Source organism: Peromyscus leucopus, chromosome 14 (assembly GCF_004664715.2).
Source record: "Peromyscus leucopus breed LL Stock chromosome 14, UCI_PerLeu_2.1, whole genome shotgun sequence".
In the NCBI taxonomy this organism is placed as follows: domain Eukaryota; kingdom Metazoa; phylum Chordata; class Mammalia; order Rodentia; family Cricetidae; genus Peromyscus; species Peromyscus leucopus.
In genome coordinates this window covers 77,328,335-77,337,718 of record NC_051075.1, presented here as the reverse complement: position 1 = coordinate 77,337,718, position 9,384 = coordinate 77,328,335, and the positions used below count along the sequence as shown (strand labels likewise).

General features: G+C 45.2%; 1 pseudogene; it reads left to right on the top strand.

Moving 5' to 3' along the window:
- The first annotated feature begins 3,082 nt into the window (after positions 1–3,082).
- LOC114684508 lies at positions 3,083–7,960 on the top strand (annotated as a pseudogene).
- Positions 7,961–9,384: the final 1,424 nt, after the last annotated feature.

Genomic DNA, 9,384 nt, shown 5'->3' with positions numbered 1-9,384 from the left:
TCTTCCAAAAGATTTATTTTATTTTTATGTATGTGCCTGTGAGTATGTCTGAACCCATGAGTGCTGTGCCCAAGGAGAAGGCATCAGACCCTCTGGAGCCTGAGTTACAGGTCATTGTGAGCTGCTGGATGTGGGTGCTGGGAACTGAACTTCAGTTCTCTGTAAGAGCAGCGAGATCTCTTAGCTGCTGAGACATCTCTCCAGCCTCCCCAAAATGGAGTTCCTAAATGTTTTTGGTGGGAAGGTAAGATACTACATTCCTTATGGAGACCAGTAAGGAGTTTTCTCAAAAATCTATACATGGGTCTATGAGGTAATCCACAAATCCCATTTCCGAAAATATAATAGAAATGAAAACATGTCAAGGAGATGGCTGTACATCCCATGCCTATTGTGGCACTGTATGTGATGACCAAGATGTAGATCAACCCAGATGCCCGCTGACAGATGAATGGATCAGAATAGATGCTGTAGACAAGGGCATGCAAGGAACGGCATCCTGTCGTTTCTAGCAAAATGGATGGAGTTGGATAGAGTCTGTTAGCTTAAGTGAAATAAGTCAGACAACTGCAAGGCAAACACTCTCTGTCTTTTCTTGTATGTGAAACCGAAAGAAAGCCAGAGTGAATGTGGAGTTGTGATTCTCAGAGGCTGGGAGGAGGAGGGGAGAGAGGCTAGAGGAGGGTGGATAAGAGGTACCCAAGCTTGGCCAGATAGCAAGAGTAAGGTCTAGTGCTGAACAGCTTCACTAACCTACTATGGTGCAAAGGACAGAGGGGAGGAGCTGAAAGCCTGGGAGCAGAGGGAAGGAGGCAAAGGGAAGGAGAGGCTAGCTACCATGACTTGATCACCGGTATAGTGTGGAAGGGCATCGAATCACCGCCCACCGAGTCGATCATATGATATATATGTCTGATTAATAATAACCCCCTCCAAACAAAAAGTCAATCAAAGACTTAAAAGCTATGGAAATACTAGAAGAAAACATGGTGTACATACACCATGACATTGAACCGGGAAAGGATTGCGGCGGCAAATGAAAAGTAGACACACGGGGCTGCGGCAAACCGAACAGCTCCGGTACAGCAAAGACAAAGACCGTAAAGAGTACGTACAGGAACTATTTGAAAGCACACTCCTGATAAGGGTTAATATCTCGGATTTACAAGGAGTTCAAACATGTCAGTAAAAATCCACACGATCCAATTTAAAAACAAGCAAGAGCTCTCAATAGACATTGTCAAGAGAAGGTGTACCCCTGTCCGACAGTCCACAGGAAATTGCTTGGTGTTCTTAATTGTTAGGGAAATGCAAATCAGACTGTAAGGGTGTAGCTCACTTCAATTAGACTGGCTACTAGCAACCAGACAGCAAAGGCTTCTGGGGGGTAATATGGCAGATCGGATGCTGCCTTCTTGTGAGCGAGAAAGGGTTCAAGACAACATTTAAGAGCAGACTCCATTCCAAAGAGAGAAAGAGTGAGGAGCATCAGAAGTCACAGAGGGTGACAAGACAGCCGAGAAGTCCGGAGGAACAGAAGGGCCGCTGGAAGTGAGCGCGGCACAGGCCCTGGCTGTGTAAGCTTCATCTGTATCAAGGATTCTCAGCCTGTGGGTTGTGACCCCTTTGGAGGTCACATATCAGGCATCTTGTAGATCAGATATTTACATTACATTATGACTCATAACAGTACCATAAAAATTTTATGGTTGGGGGTGGTGGTGGTCACCACAACATGAGGAACTGTCTACACTAAAGGGTTGCAGTTTTGGGAAGGTTGAGAACCACTGCTCCACATGGTCAGCCAGGCAGGCCCGCTGAAAAGAGATCAACAGTTCCACCTACAGGGCGAGCACACCGTTCTTGTAAGACTCCATCAGGTTGGAGATTTTGGTGAGACTGTGACTCCTCTGTGACTGGTCAGCAGCTGGACAGAGACCCATTTGGGTGCTTCTCAGAGGGCTGTGGGGTGACAGGAGCTTATTTAAGACTGACCCACCCTGAGGGTCTGATAATGACCCAGGCAGGTAGCCTGGGGCCCACTGCCATAGCCCTAGAGTGACATGGTGAGAGAGTAGAGACTTTTTAAAAAAAGGTAATATTAGGATTGACATATGATGGGATGGAGAGATGGCTCAGTGGTTAAGAGCACTGGCTGCTCTTTCAGAGGACCATGTTTCAACTCCCAGCACCCACATGGCTACACACACCTGCTTGCAATTCCAGTTCCAGGGAATCTGACTCCCTTTTATGGTCTCTGTGGGCACTGTCTGTATATGGTACATGGACACACATGCAAGTAAAACAGCCATACACTTAACAACAACAACAACAACAACAACAACAACAACACATCACTCGAAGAAGCCAGGAGGCAGAGGAAGACTGGATGCCCTTTCTCGCCACGACTTCATACACCAAATGAAGCCTGCACGAGAAAAGCCCCCGGTATACAAGTGTGGAAGGGGTAAGTGCTATGTGAATGTCCTCTAAAGGGTCACACACCTCATGGCTCAGCACTTTTTGGACTTTTTCCTCGGTTCACTAGCTTACTCCCATTCTCAGGAGTACTTTCTGTTTCTATTTCTAGCCATTCATCTTCAGTCCAGTTTGTTGCCCTTGGACACAAGAAACTGGGGATTTCAACACATGTCCCTGGGACACTTGGCTGGGTGCCCTGGTACTCCAAGCCATGCCTATTACATCAGGAAATAGCTATGAGAAGCAGTGGTGGGGAGGAGAAGGGCTGGATGCTGCTGAGATGTTTAGACAGCAGGAGGCTGGGCCTGGGCATTGAACAGTACAGTGGTCAGTGGCCTGGCCCTATGAGGCTAGGAGATGACCTCATCACCTGACGTCAGTAGGTGACGTCTGGATCTACCTTTCTGCCGCACAGTTTGCAGGTGGGACTCAGAACTCTGAAGCTTCCTTAAGCATTGGACTTCTATGGCCTCATCCCTCCCCCAGAATGTTTAATGCTCTGTGGATTTAAAAGCATGGAGACTAAGTCTGAGCAGCTCTCAGCGTTTCTTTTGCTTCCTCTACCCCTCAGCACACCCAGGGGATGTCCCTTGGTTAGCACATGGGCTACGCCAGTGTGAATGAACTGGTGAGTCTCAGGAGCGTGGCAGGATCTGTCTTGCCCACTGGCTGCAAAGCTAAGGATGAGTGACAGAGGCTCCTAGTGTTACCAGGCCCTGGAGGTCCCACTGCCTGGTGTTTCTCTGGGCAGGGTCTTGGAGAGGGCCAAATAAAGCAAGAGAAAGAGACTGGTGGACAAGGTGGTATTTAAGTCCGGGTTTGGGAAAATGGAGTAGAGTCTTTCATAGAAGAACATTTCCCATTTTCAGAAGAGGAAAGAACCTCTCAGGGGTGATGGATGGAAAATTTCTAGGCTTGGAGAAATTCTTTGTGGGATTTGTTGGGTGGAGACTTGGTATAGCTTTCTCTTTGAAATTGCATTTTAGACCAAGTTCTTGTTAACACACTCATTTTGCAAGTGAATAAAAAAGGTGTCAAGCAATGGAAAAAGGAATCATAAGCAACGATTGGGGAAGAGAAGGCGGGCCGAAAGGGCTCCCTTTACGCTAGCATCAGAGCCCAGCCCAAGAAAGGCTGGTCCTTTCTGGTATCGTGCAGTTTCTTCTCTATAAATTCATTTTTGTTCTCGCTCTGTAACTTCCAGTCTGCTCTGCTATACTGGTATACAGAGAAAGAATGTTCCCAAAGCAAAGACAGCTCTGGAGGACACCTGACTTTAGTCTGGGTTTAGTATCAGCCTAAATGAAGTTTGGTTTCCCCTCTCTGAGTGGTACTGGCAATCGAGTGCCCAAGAGTAGATCCCTCACTAAGAAGACTCCCCAAATAATGCTGGGAGAGCTATCCAAACCAACAGTGCCTCACACTGAAAACCAAGAAACACTAAAAAGACAAGGCCAGCCAGCACCTCCAAAAGATCCTAACTCCTTGGTTCCTGAACACAAAGATACAGAAATGGTTGAAATGCTAGACAAAGAATTCAAAAGTCTACTTGCAAAAGTGATCTGTGACTTCAAAGAGGAGACAAACAGCTGATGAATGACACAGGACAAGCTCAGGATATGGATAAGAAAGTCATGTAAGAGAGAAGATATTGGCAACAATGGGTAAGAAATTCAGCAGGGAAATTGAGGTTTTTGAAAAACACACTGAAAAGAAATATTGGAAACAAAAACATGATTAAATGAAAACCAGCAAAAATATCACCAGTAGATGATGCCACCAGGGAGGATAAAGAGCATAAAGAATGAAAGACAAGTTTGAGAAAATACTGCCTGCCTGTCTGTCTGTCTGTCTGTCTAGCTAACTATCTATTACCTAGAGAATGAAGTAAAAACTAAGCATGACCACAACTCACAGTAACTATGGGACGTGGTCAGAGACCAAACTGAAGTATTTGTGGAGTAGAAAAGGAGCTGAGATGAAATGATAGTGGAAATGGGAAAGAGGAGGGCAGTTTAGGGAGGGGGGGTCAACACAGGGAAGGTTGGGGGAAGTGACAGGGACATGATTGATGGGGAACAGGGAAAATGGGGCTCTTTGGGGAAGGAGGGGAGGTAAATGTAGGAGAAGAGGGAGGTAGATAAAATAACAATATGAATGGCTGAATAGCCACAAGGAATCATAATATTGACTGTTTACCCCCCAAAACCTATAATGCATGTAATCCAGTATATAAATATACATATTAGGTTAAATGAATTTTTTTCATCTGGGCTTATGGAACCCCCTCCTAACAAGACATGAGAAGCTTTCTTTTGAATGTTGGCCAGGGTTGTCTAAGAGACTCCCAAAATATAGAGCCTCTTTTTGTTGCCCTTCACTACCCCCCAGAGGTGGAAGTAAGTCCCCTTTCCTGAAGATGCCATGTACTTCAGAAACAGGGCCCAGAAACCCCTGGGCTGGAACTGACCTGAATGCCCCCTCCCTGTGGACTAGTTTTCATAGCACCAGAAGGCACCATGCAAGCTTCCAAAGTGGGGAGGAGACCAACAGTTCTACTTAGCCATGATGCCTGTGAAATAGCATAAATGCCCAGTTATAGAATGATAACCTACCGGGGACAGTAGTGGCAAGCACACCTTGGTGGTAACCAGCAGCTCTAATTGGTTAAGATGGGCTCAGTAAGAAGGAGAGCATTGATAACTACTGGAAACCTAGAAAACCTCTCAGTGCTAGGGAAATCATGGTTATTGAAGGAGAATCTGCAACCACTAACCTACTAAACCAGCATAATCCCTAACAACAGTCAATAGACATTTGTCCTTACACCCACAGAAGTGCAGTCCTCACCCTTCATCAAGGAAACTTCTTTTTGTCACAGATGGAGACCACTGCAGATCATCACAGTCAATCAATATGCAGAGCTGTGGAGCCCAGTCCCAGTGGATACATCTAAAAAACACCGCCACACCTAAGGCTCAGTGAACACTGTGGAAGACAGAAAGAGAGTAAGAGCCAGAGGCCCAGGGACTTTGCTGTGGGATTGTGTCTCCTAGTAACATCAGAAGCGACACCCGTGAAGTCTCACCAACGTGACTGCCCAAATGTGAGTGAACAAGGAAGATACCAACAAACACACCAAACGGCACAGGGAAAAGCTCACAGGAACTCAACTCTCCTCAGAGATCTACGGCAACAGAGGGAAGCTGGGAGCCGAAGAAGTAGCCTTCTCCAGGGAAGAGCACACCAACTAACTGGCTTTCCAGGGTCGAATGGTCAGCCCCCCAAACACACAAGTAATGCATGGACTCAACAGGTTACAGTAAAGAATATATATATGTATATACAAATTCGTACATGCATGCAATAGCAATTGATTGAAGAAAAGAGGCCATAGATTTGGAGAAGAATAGGAAGGGTTTACAGGGAGGAAAGGGAAGTGAGAAATGTAACTAAATTACTATCTCAAAAATAAACAAGAAAGTGCCACTCCCCCCGAAACAAGCAAACACGACCACAGCTCACAACAAATACAGGACATGACCAGCGACTAAACTGGGGACTCCATGGGGAAGAAAGAGAGCTCAGAGAAAAACCAAGGGTGGGATTGGGGAGATGGGTCAGTGAAAATGCCCACAAGTATGAGAACCTGAGTTTGGATCCTCAGAACCCATGGGAAAAACCATGTAAGCATGCATTTGTAACCCCAGTGCCAAGAAGAGCGGTGTGTACAGAGACAGGAAGATCCTGAAGCACATTGGTAAGCCACCCTAGATGACCTCTGACCTCTAGCATGCATACACACACACACACACACACACACACACACACACACACACCACACGAGAGCATGCACACACACACATACATGCAGACACACACTCACATGACCTAAGGACACAGAAAATCTACTCAATGAAAGTATAACAGAAAATCCCCAAAATCTAGGGAAAGAAACGGGCACCCAAGGGCTAAAGGCATTCAGAACTCCAGATATGGCCAGAGGAAAAAAGTTCCATGACACATTGTAGTCAAAATGTTAAGACCGTAAAACATGGAAAAACAATAAAATCTGCAGAAGGAAAACACCAACTTGCTTACAAAGCTGAACCCATCAGAATAACATCAGACTTTTCAGCAGAGACCTTAAAAGCCAGGAAAAGCGTGGAATGATTTATTTCAAGGTCTGAAACAATAACTGTCGGCCAAGATTGTTATACCTAGCCAAGTTAGCCTTGCGAATTGACATGGAAATAAAGACAGTTCAGGCGAAGCACAGGTTAGAGCAGTTTATGACCTCCAAGCCAAGAGCACAGGAGACGTGTGAACGGATCCTACACAGAGAGAAGGAACAAGACTATTTCATCCATGCACAGAAGAGAATTTCATGAGAAGAATAAATGCACAAAGGAGCCCTAGGACAGAGTCAATATTGTCCAACCCTGTCAGCCAGTAAACCCCTACTCTGAATAGGGGACACAGATAATAAAAACAGGGAGGCCATGGCTCGGGGTGGGGGTGGGAGGGGGACCTAATGGTCGTGTTGTCAAACTGCATTCTGATATTCATGTTTCTGTCTACAGATGAGCTCTGGCCCAGTCTTCATCAGAGAACCTTTTTACTACATCAGCTGGCAATTAATGCAGAAACCTGTAACTGGCCAAGTGTAAGCAATAGTGGAGTGCTTACCCCTAAATGAGACAGTTCTGTTACCCCTCTCAAGGCCCAGGGAACATTGCAGAAGAGGGTGTGGGAAGATTGCGAGAGCTGGGGTCGGGGAGAAGTGCGGCAAAAAATGTCTTCAGGTCACGGAGGTCATGACACAGCCGAGGACCTCGACTCACTGTGGCAGTGGTTATTGTATAAGACCTGCACAAACTTTCCTTTTGCTGCAGCCGTATTTCCAGGCTTCAGAAGAGGCTTGCCTCTTGTGGCCTCCACTGTGATAAAAAGAAGAGCTGGTTGGACTCCAATGAGACCAATGAAATCGCCAATGAACTCCTTCCAGCAGATCTGGAAGCTAATCAGAGATGGGCCCATCACCTGGAAGCCTGTGACTGTCCATTCTGGGCTCGATGCCAGACAAACACTTTGGCTCAATGGAAGGGCAGGCATGTGGGCATAGAGAAGCGGAAGGGTACTGCCAATGCTGGAATGACCAAGAAGGTGACCTGGATGAGAAGGATGCAAATCCTGTGCTGGCTTCTCAGGAGATACCATGAGTCTAAGAAGATTCACCGCCGTATGTTTCACAGCCTGTACCTGAAGGTCAGAGGGAATGTATTAAAAAACAAGCAGATTTTCATGGAGCACACCCACAGGTTGAAGGCAGACAAGGCCTGCAAGAAGCTCCTGGCTGACCAGGCTGAGGCTCACAGGTCTAAGACTGAGGAAGCATGAATGCTCCAGGAGGAGCATCTCCAAGCCAAGAAGGAGGAGATCATCAAGACTGTCCAAGGAGGAGGAGACCAAGAAATAAAGTTTCCCTCATGTCTGTGCACAGTGGCCTGATGTGGATCAGTCATTAAAATAAGACAAACCTTAAAATCATCTTCATCATCATCATCATCATCATCGTCATCATCATCATCCTGCAGAAGATTAGGCCCATCGGCATTTCTTCATGGAGAGGGGATCATGAGACCCCCACCTCTCCCAGGGGGACACCTGGAAATCAGTGTTTGCTGGTGGCAGGGTGGGCAGGAATCATTTTCTTCAGTGGTAAAGCTACCAGTAAGTTGTCTTTGCTCCACGGAACAGCTTCCTACCCATGCTTGGGCAGCTAACTCTTACAGGCATGAAAGTAGGAGGTGGGATGTGTTGAGAAGAAGGGTTACAGCGGAAGAAGGGGAGGAGACGGGGTGTGTGTGTGAGTGTGAATGGTTAAATTCATTATATAAATGTCTGAGACTGCTAAACTATAAAAAATTAAAAAGACACCCCCCCCCAAAAAAAAAAAACTCAGGAAAAGAATTAACAAAATGACAGGAATCAGCAAACCTCAGCCACCGATATCCCTAAATGTAAGCAGTGTTAACTGCTCAAATAACAGACCCAGACTGGCTGACTGTATGTTAAAAGATTAGATCCCACAGCTGTTTTCCCAGCAATGACATGCATGTTTTACTGGCAATGACATCAGAAGGCTAAGAGTGAGAAGATGGATGTCGATAAATCAAGCAAATAAACAACAGCTGAAAACAACAACTTTGAAAACAAAGTTTGATAAAGCAGACTTCAAAGTCAAAATTAGTCTAACTGTCCGGACTTCTATTTCATAGAACAAACACTACTGGACATAGATAGTCAAGTCCAAAACCAGTAATAGTAGATGACTTCAATACTCTGCTCATCAATAGACAGATCATTCAGACAAAAAAAAAAAGATGCCACAGAATTAAACATCACCACAGATAAAATGGGCTTAACAGATATTTATCAAAAATATTGCATAACAGCTACAGAATGCACAATATTCTCAGAAGCCTATGAGATATTCTCTAAAACAGACCACATTTTACACCCTAAAACAAGTCTAACACATGAGAAAAAAGTCAAAATAATTTCTTATGTCTTATCAGATTGTGGTGGAATAAAACTAGAGATGAATAGTAAGAAAAACAACAGGAGCTATGCAAATATATGGAGCCTGACCAATACACCCTTGAGGGGTTGATGGTCCATTGAAGAAATCAGGGGAGAGGTTAAAATAAAAATCCCCAAACAAATAGAATGAAAGTAGAACTCATCAGAACCTTTGGGATAGAGCAAAGGTAGTTCTAAGGGGGATGTTTATAGTTATGAGTGCCTGAATTAAAATAATAGAGACATTAAATGATGTAGTGACTCATCTCAAGATCTTAAATATACAAGAACAAGCTAACTCAGTAGATGGAAAGAAAT